Source organism: Passer domesticus, chromosome 18 (genome assembly GCF_036417665.1).
Source record: "Passer domesticus isolate bPasDom1 chromosome 18, bPasDom1.hap1, whole genome shotgun sequence".
NCBI lineage: Eukaryota > Metazoa > Chordata > Aves > Passeriformes > Passeridae > Passer > Passer domesticus.
The window spans coordinates 5,165,656-5,173,281 of NC_087491.1; the positions used below are offsets into that span (position 1 = coordinate 5,165,656).

Here is a 7,626-nt window from a genome sequence, read left to right on the forward strand (position 1 = left end):
CAGGTGTCTCTGGGAGGCTGAGACAAATCAAACTTTGCATAAATAAGTGCACTCGGCATGAGAGAGTTTACAAGGCTGATCCAGCACTTAAAAAAAAACACATTGGGAAAAAGTAAATACGCTCATTTGCTGGACTGGCGTTTATTTGTCGATCTCATCTTGACCTCTTTGGGGAGGCTAAAGGACGTTCAGTGACTGTAAAGTGCAGAGGCTTTTGTATATAGCCCCAGATGCACTTTTTCGATGCTTCATTGACAACAGCTGTAACTGAGCCAGTTTGAGTGGCTCTCGATTTTTCTTTATCCAAATAACTCATATGTTTGTCTAGGATTTGGCATCTATGCCTAATCACAGAATAAGTGAGAAAAAGCAGTTGCTCTTGCTGCTTCTGTGATCCTTCTGAAAGATGAAGCTGTTGAAGGAGGTTGTAGGAAGTTGGTAAATCTTTCAGCTTGGTGGTGCACAGGTCACCTGAATTGTGAATCCTCCTTCAAGGTTCCACCAAACCTGGGGCTGAGCACTGGCTACCCCTCTCCCTGAGGAAAGAGAGGGCTTGGGCAACCTGGCAGGAGGTGAAGATAAGGAATAAAATGTGAGGGTGCTCTTTTAGAAAGTAGGGAAATAATGAAAACAGCAGCTGAAGGTTGTTTTTCATTTGTGAAGTTTAAATTATATGGCAGTCAACCCACTTGTTAAAGCCATAAGGGTCAGAGAGAGGAGTAGGTGGTGGAGGAACAAAGGGCTGTTGCCATCTCAGTCAGAGTCCTGGAAAGCAGGAGCTTTACTCATGTCTAGGGCATAAAATCACAGTAAATGGGTGAGCTGAGCTGAATACCTTATTGATTTTTAATTAGAGATGAGATGTTGCTCCCTTGGAGAGGAAAATTGCTGCAGCACCAGTGAGGTGAATGCAGGGGTGTCAAATCAGTGGGGCAGAGGGGCCAACTTGGGACCACAGGAGTCTCCTTAAAAGAAGCTGGAATTTACCGTTTTCCTTTTCTTTCTTTACAGCCTTGTGGCAGTTCCAGGTAACACAGGGGATTGGTGGTTCCACTACAGCCAGTGAAATTATTTGCATTTGAGGAGGGCAAGTGGAATAAACCTTCAAAGAGTACTCTGACTCCTCATGTTTCAGTTCTGGATTGATGCAGAATGGTTTGAGAAAGACCATGTGCACTTTTTAATTCTTGGTGTGTGAATATCCAGATTCCTTTCATTCCTACTCTTGGCCTTTTAATTTTCTGTGGATCTGTGTATCTAGAGTACCCTAAATGTGGGCAAATTTCCTTTCAGTATCTGAATGGGGCTACAGGGAAACCAAAGAGTGGCTCCACGTCAGGAACTGCGGTAACAGGACAAGGAGTGATGGGCTCAAACTGAAAGAGGGGAAATTGAGGTTGGATATTGGGATGAAATCCTTCCCTGAGAGGGTGGGGAAGCCATAGCACAAGGTGTCCAGAGCAGCTGTGGCTGTCCCTGGATCCCTGGCAGTGCCCTTGGACAGGGCTTGGAGCAGCCTGGGACAGTGGGAGGTGTCCCTGCCATGGCAGGGGTGGGATGAGAGGAGCTTCAAGGTCCCTTCCAAACCCATTCTGTGATATAATGCACTGTGTGCATTGCTAAAATTCACTTCACCTCTAGTTGCTCAGACTCTCAGCAAGAGTAACACTGGTAAATTGATTAATTACATCAATTACTTCAGTGGGGTTTTTTCCTCTGCTCTGCTCTTGCACAGTTTGCTTCCAATATCAGTTCAGAATGACACTGCCTGAGTTAGGGGTATGACTGATTCCTTCTCTGGGGAGGTTTCTCCTCTGGCCAGAGCACTGCAAGCTGCCAGTTTAAAGCTGTTCTCTGTGTGTGCCTAACAAATGGCTCTGGCAAACACTGCACTTTTACAATGTCATTTATTGGTGAGCTGAAGTGCTCAGGTGTTCACAGTATCACCTCTTACTGCTCCTTACCACTGTTCTTTCACTCCTCCTTGCTGCATGTTGTTAAGCATGTATTACATGTCAGTAAAGGTTTATTGATTGTATGCCATTTATAGGGACAGTAAAGACAAAACAGGTGTAATTATATGGTGAAAAATCACAGCAAAACTTAAAATAGCTTTCAGCAGTGAAAGGTAACTAGAACACACTGTAAGAATTGGGCAAAAAATATCTCCTGAGAGGGTGAGCTAAGGGAAAGTTAGATAAGGAAAACTGGCAGAGCCTTAGGGAGCCTGAAGGCCCCAAGTTCAAGTTATCCCATTCAGAAACTATTGCAGGTGACCAGAGAGGTTTAATCATGAGCTCATCGCTGACCTCAAACGAAAGAAAGAACTATGCAATAAGGAGAAACTAGGTCAGCTCCCAGAATGAGAACAGAAGTGGAGCAGGGGCATAGACAGAATCAGAAAGGCCAAAGAACTAAATAAAGATACAGCATTCAAGAGCCATTGGCAGTAAGGAGATCCAGCTCTGTATCACTGTTACAGGAGGCTGTTCTGCTCTACAGTCAGGAAAAGAAGATATCAACATATCAGCACTGCAGATAATTGTTTAATGTCTTCTCTTCATTCCATGTTCAACACTAATTAGATGATTTCTGTAATTAGGACTAGTTATAAAGCAGTAAGGTCCCATCCTAGGTGTGGGAAAATGGGTTAGGGCCAACCTGGATGATTTAGGTGTTTTCAAATGGGTTGGAATTGTGAATTTAATTTTAGAATACTTAAAAAGAAAAAAAAAAAAAGGAAAGAAAGAAGAAAAGATATTTCAGTTCTGCAAGTGGGGTTAACTTGCAAAGGAGAGAATCAGAAGCCTGTGAAAAGACCAGCACAGTGAGTGTTCCTAAAAAAGAAGAAAGAGGAGGAGTTGGGGAGCTAGAAAGTCACCAACTTAACATCAATTTCTGAAAAAGTACATGAACAAGTACTCCAGCAACCTTTTTAAAATGCCAAAAATCTCATCAAAGCCATCCAGCTTCCTTGTGCGGGGCAGCACTTAGTTCTGGGGACGGAGGAGCAGTAGCAGATTTGTGTATTGAGATTTCAGTGAGGGCTTTGGCAGCCTCTCAGTGACATCATAAGTTACAGAAACATTGTCTTAGTCTGCCTAAGATCTTAATTACTTTCAGGAGGGCTATTGTCTCTTTATTGATTAGAGTGGGGATCTAGGAGGCTTACCCCAGGCTTTGCCTCATGGACCTTCCACTTAAAGGCTTCAGGAAGCGTATAAAGTAAAAAGGGATAAATTTAGGCCAGTATTTAGTGCTGTCACTTAAAAGAGGCTCCCAGCAGAACCATGAGTGGAGATTTCCTCATGCTCCATCCCGTATACAGTGTGCTGGATGCTCCCCAGGAGAGAGGAACCCCCTCTGTGGGTGTTCTGTGCTTGCCCTGCTTCCAGTGGGTGAAGGCACCTTGCTTCAGTAGATATTGAAGTGTGAATGGAAATAATCTGTACCAGCTTCTCCCCAGGTGCCAACTGCTCCTCAGGGTGCAAGGAGTAGGGAATGAAGCCACTGTTGGGTTAGGGATCTGGAGGTGTGAGCTCCAGTTTGTATAAATGCCCTGATTTGCACTCTTGCTGAATTTAGCCTTGTGCTGCCTCTTGTGCCCCAGCAACCCCGAGCAATAGCTTGGTTATTCAGTCTTAAAATCAGGCCTAATTGAAAACCAGGCCCAGTGGTCAAAGGACAAGAGTATTCCAAATGCCAAATATTTGTGAGAAGCCAGCTTGTCCCAGGGAGGGACAGCTGCTCCTAATTTTCCTGAGAGAATCATATTTTAAAGCTTAAAAATACAATAATTTTTTGTGCATAGCAGGGCAGCTACTCCCTACCCAGAAGGGTTTAGTATTTGTGTGCCTTGGCCTGCCAGCCGTGAGAGGGGAAGAATACTTGTCTGCTCAAGAGGCAACTCAGAGACATGCTGAATTATTTCAAAATATGCCTCTGAGGCCTTCAAAAGAAAAGTGCTGAATTGTACTCAGATTTTTAGATACTGGACCCTGCAACAGGTTAGCAGTGTCCAACTGGGATTAAGCCAGGCCTTTCAGTCCAGAGGGACCCAGGGCCTCTCCCAGCATAGCAGAACAAGAATTGGGGGTGTTTCACTCAGTCTGGGATTGAATAAACCATTAATGAAGGCACAAACTCTTTAAAAATTAGGCTGTTTTTAGAGAGGGTGGAAAGAGAGAGATGTTTTCAGAGAGGATAGAGGAACGAAGAGTCCAGCCTGGCTGATGGGACAGCCTGCATCCAGGAGGGGTGGGGAGGACTGGAGCTGGAGCTTTCTGTAGCACACAGCTAAAAGCTGCGTCTGTCATTGTTGCTTTTACAGGTGGAACATCCTTGGGCAGCAGGCAAGGGGGGATTGTGCCCCTGTGCCCTGGGCTCAGGTGAGACCCCACCTGCAGAGCTGCCCCAGCCCTGGCCCAGCACAGGGAGGAGCTGGAGCTGCTGCAGAGACCCAGAGGAGGCACCAGGGGATCAGAGGATGGAGCAGCTCTGCTGGGAGGAGAGGCTGGCACAGCTGGGATTGTTCACCTGGAGAGGAGACCAGTGGTCTCATCTGTGGCCTTACAGTGCCTGAAGGAGCTACAGGAAAGATGGAGAGAGACAATTGACAAGGGCCTGGAGTGCCAAGACAAGGGGAATGGGTTTCCACTGCTAGGGGTTAGATGGGATATTGGTAAAAATCCTTTCCTGTGAGGGTGGGCAGGCCCTGGCACAGGGTGCCCAGAGCAGCTGTGGCTGCCCCTGGATCCCTGGCAGTGCCCAAGGCCAGGCTGGACAGGGCTGGGAGCAGCCTGGGACAGTGGGAGATCTCCCTGCCCTTGTCACTGGAGTTGGAAATCGATGACCTTTAAGGTCCCTTCCAATCCAGTCCATTCTGGGATCCCATGCAATGCAATCAGCCATCCCAGGATTCATGTTAGAAGCTGATTTTCCACGTGCTGCTATGAATTTGGGTCAGTGAAACCCACACACACCAGCTTCGATAGAACACAGCCATTCTGAGATTACTTCTGTCCCCCTGCATCAGGGGTTTCTCTTTGTGCAGATGTGGTACTGGAATCTGTGGTCAAAGTGACCTAGAATTTTGTTTCAAACGTTGGTGTCTTCTCCGTGTTCTCGTTGTTTATAGCCACAAGGTGGCATTGCAGATTAAAGGGAAAACAGCTCTTGTTGTTCAGGGACACGGGAGGGAGGTGGGAGACTTGGGAAAAAAAAAAATCATACAGCCAGGTTGAAATTCCTTCTAGGTCTTGGAGAGATGCAAGGAAGAGTTCTGCTCACAACTCCCAGGCCTGCAGTTTTGATGGCAGCGAGTGGGATGTTTGCTGTGTTATGATCATGAGGTGTTTCAACTGACTCTGCAACTTCAAATACCTCGGAGCTGTTCAGAGCTGTTCCTCCCCTGCCTTGGGAGCTGATGCAGCTTCAGAGCTGTGAGAAGGGTGATGGTGGCACCTCTCAGCCTCTTTTGTTTTGGTTTGTGTGCTTAAGTCCAGAAGAAAACTCATTTCTTTCTTCCCCATCCTACTGCTCCCCTCTCCTCCAGTTACATTTCCCTTGGTTTCCCTGCATGCACAATTTTGGCTACAACTGGGCTTCTCTCAAGAACTGACCCACTGCAGAGAGTGAAGTTAAACCCTCTAACAAAGGTTTGGATCTCAACAAAGCTTTCAGGGCTATTTATTTGTTTCTTACAGAGAGGAAGGTGAACTGAGCTTGCTGTAGCTGGACCTTCTCTGTACTTTCCAGGTTTTTGTGTGATCCAGGGCTCAGCCTTTTATGTTCAGGGCAAGAAGACTCAGAGCAGGATATTCAAAGATTTTTGCTCCTCTGAGTCAGGATGAAATAATAAGGCATTTAGGAGATCTGAGTGAATCCTTAGGAAGCCTGTTCTGCCCCCAAAAAACGATACCAAGTTTCCCACTCTGGAAATACTGACTTCTTACAATGAGAATGGGCTTCACTGGTTTATTTCCTTGTCTCTTTTTGTTAAAAATTCCTTTCCCAGGAATTTTATGATTTTTCCTCAGTCCCCTCTGTGCTGCTGTAATATAAATGCTGAATTTCTGATAGATCCTTCCTGGTCCCAACTCTTCTTATCAGTGCTTGTTGCCTTTGTCTGTATATACTTTCCATGTAAACCAGGAAAAGTAGCTCTGCTGAAAGATGGATCTTCCCAGCAGTGGAAAAAAGTGCTAAATGGAGTGGGGGAGCACCCAGCCAGCAAAGGAAAATCTTACCTGTTTTGGAAAGACAGTGAAAAGGATTTTATTTTTACCTCTGCTTTGGAGAAGGAGCAAAAGGCAAAGGAAATAAATAAAAAAAAAAAAACCTTGCTCAAAACCCACTAGAAGTGTTTGTTAGGAATTTTGCAGACAAATGGAGGGTAATTGACAGTGTTTAACCAGGCAAGAGAAATACTCAGTTCTAACTTTTTTCTCAGAAGGAGGAAAGCAGCAAAAATTTTTCATCAACATTAACATGCACATGACAGCAGAGAAAAACACCATGAAGTTTTGCTTGGACAGTTTTCACCTGGTTGAGAAAGCCAGGGCACATAAATACATATAGATTCAGATATACACATGCACACATGTGTGTGCATAGGAGTTTCTGGATATATTTGACAAGTCTGATTCCATTTGTGACCAGCTTTTTTTCAGAAGCCTTTCTGAAAAATATTCCTGGTGTCTTAAACCATGTTTGCTTTGCCAAATTGTCCATAATTTCATCCCAGTTTTCCCTGCCTGTCTGCCTTGAGGTTACTGCACAGGGTGGGAAGGTTCTTGCACACTCCAGCTGTCCCCAGGCTGGGAAACTGCTCCCAAAGTCTGTGGTGAGGTGGCCACAAAAAGTGTGCAAAAATGTTGTTGGTTTAGATGGCGTGGGAAATGTTCTTGTTGACCAGTTTCTTGCTCTGTGAACAGCAAATTCTGCCCAGAATGTTCCTGTGCCTCCTTTCTGGGCAGGGGTGATGCTGCTTGGCTGTTCAGGCAGGACAATTTATTCCTGCCTGAGCAGACACTGTCTCCCACTCTGTGGAAAGCATGGCCAGACTTGGACTGGGAGGCCTGATGGAATATAAACACTTGATGTTTATTAAATATTGCGAATATTCTGCCCCGACATGTAAATAAGTAGTTGGCATTTCGATTTCTAAGATGATTGACCACCATAGAAATGCGTAAGCCTAATGAGAGAACATCCAATTCTTTTAGGATCATTTCAAAAGGTGTATATGCTCCTTCTGGCTGCTGAGGACTGCTGGGTAGAAGCCAGCTCCTAAATGATAGGGGTTAGGATGAGGCTAGAGAGAAACCTCCTCTCACCAAGGTTATTTCATAACTGCCTACTGCAGAGTTTCACATTTACCACTGGAGCAGCTGGTGCTGGCTCACCTCATCTGTCAGGCAGGGAGCCGAAGGAGATGTATTGCTGGACTGACCCCAATAGTGAATCTGATGTTCTTGGCTTTTTTTTAGTCTCCCGACCTGAAGGGAGAAGTGAACCTTTTGAAAAAGAAAAGTTTATGCATAAAAAATTCTGTGCAGTGCACATTTCCGGATGAATGTTCAGGCCAGCATTACTTAATGCTGAAATCAAAGCTTTGGGGATTCA

At 45.3% G+C, this 7,626-nt stretch overlaps 1 long non-coding RNA gene across 1 annotated transcript; it reads left to right on the forward strand.

Annotated features, from left to right (window-relative positions):
* The first annotated feature begins 712 nt into the window (after window positions 1-712).
* Window positions 713-1,311, forward strand: LOC135283059 (uncharacterized). Its single transcript, XR_010348973.1, has 2 exons — window positions 713-904; window positions 1,012-1,311. It is a non-coding gene; the product is annotated as an uncharacterized LOC135283059 (long non-coding RNA).
* The last annotated feature ends 6,315 nt before the right edge of the window (window positions 1,312-7,626 follow it).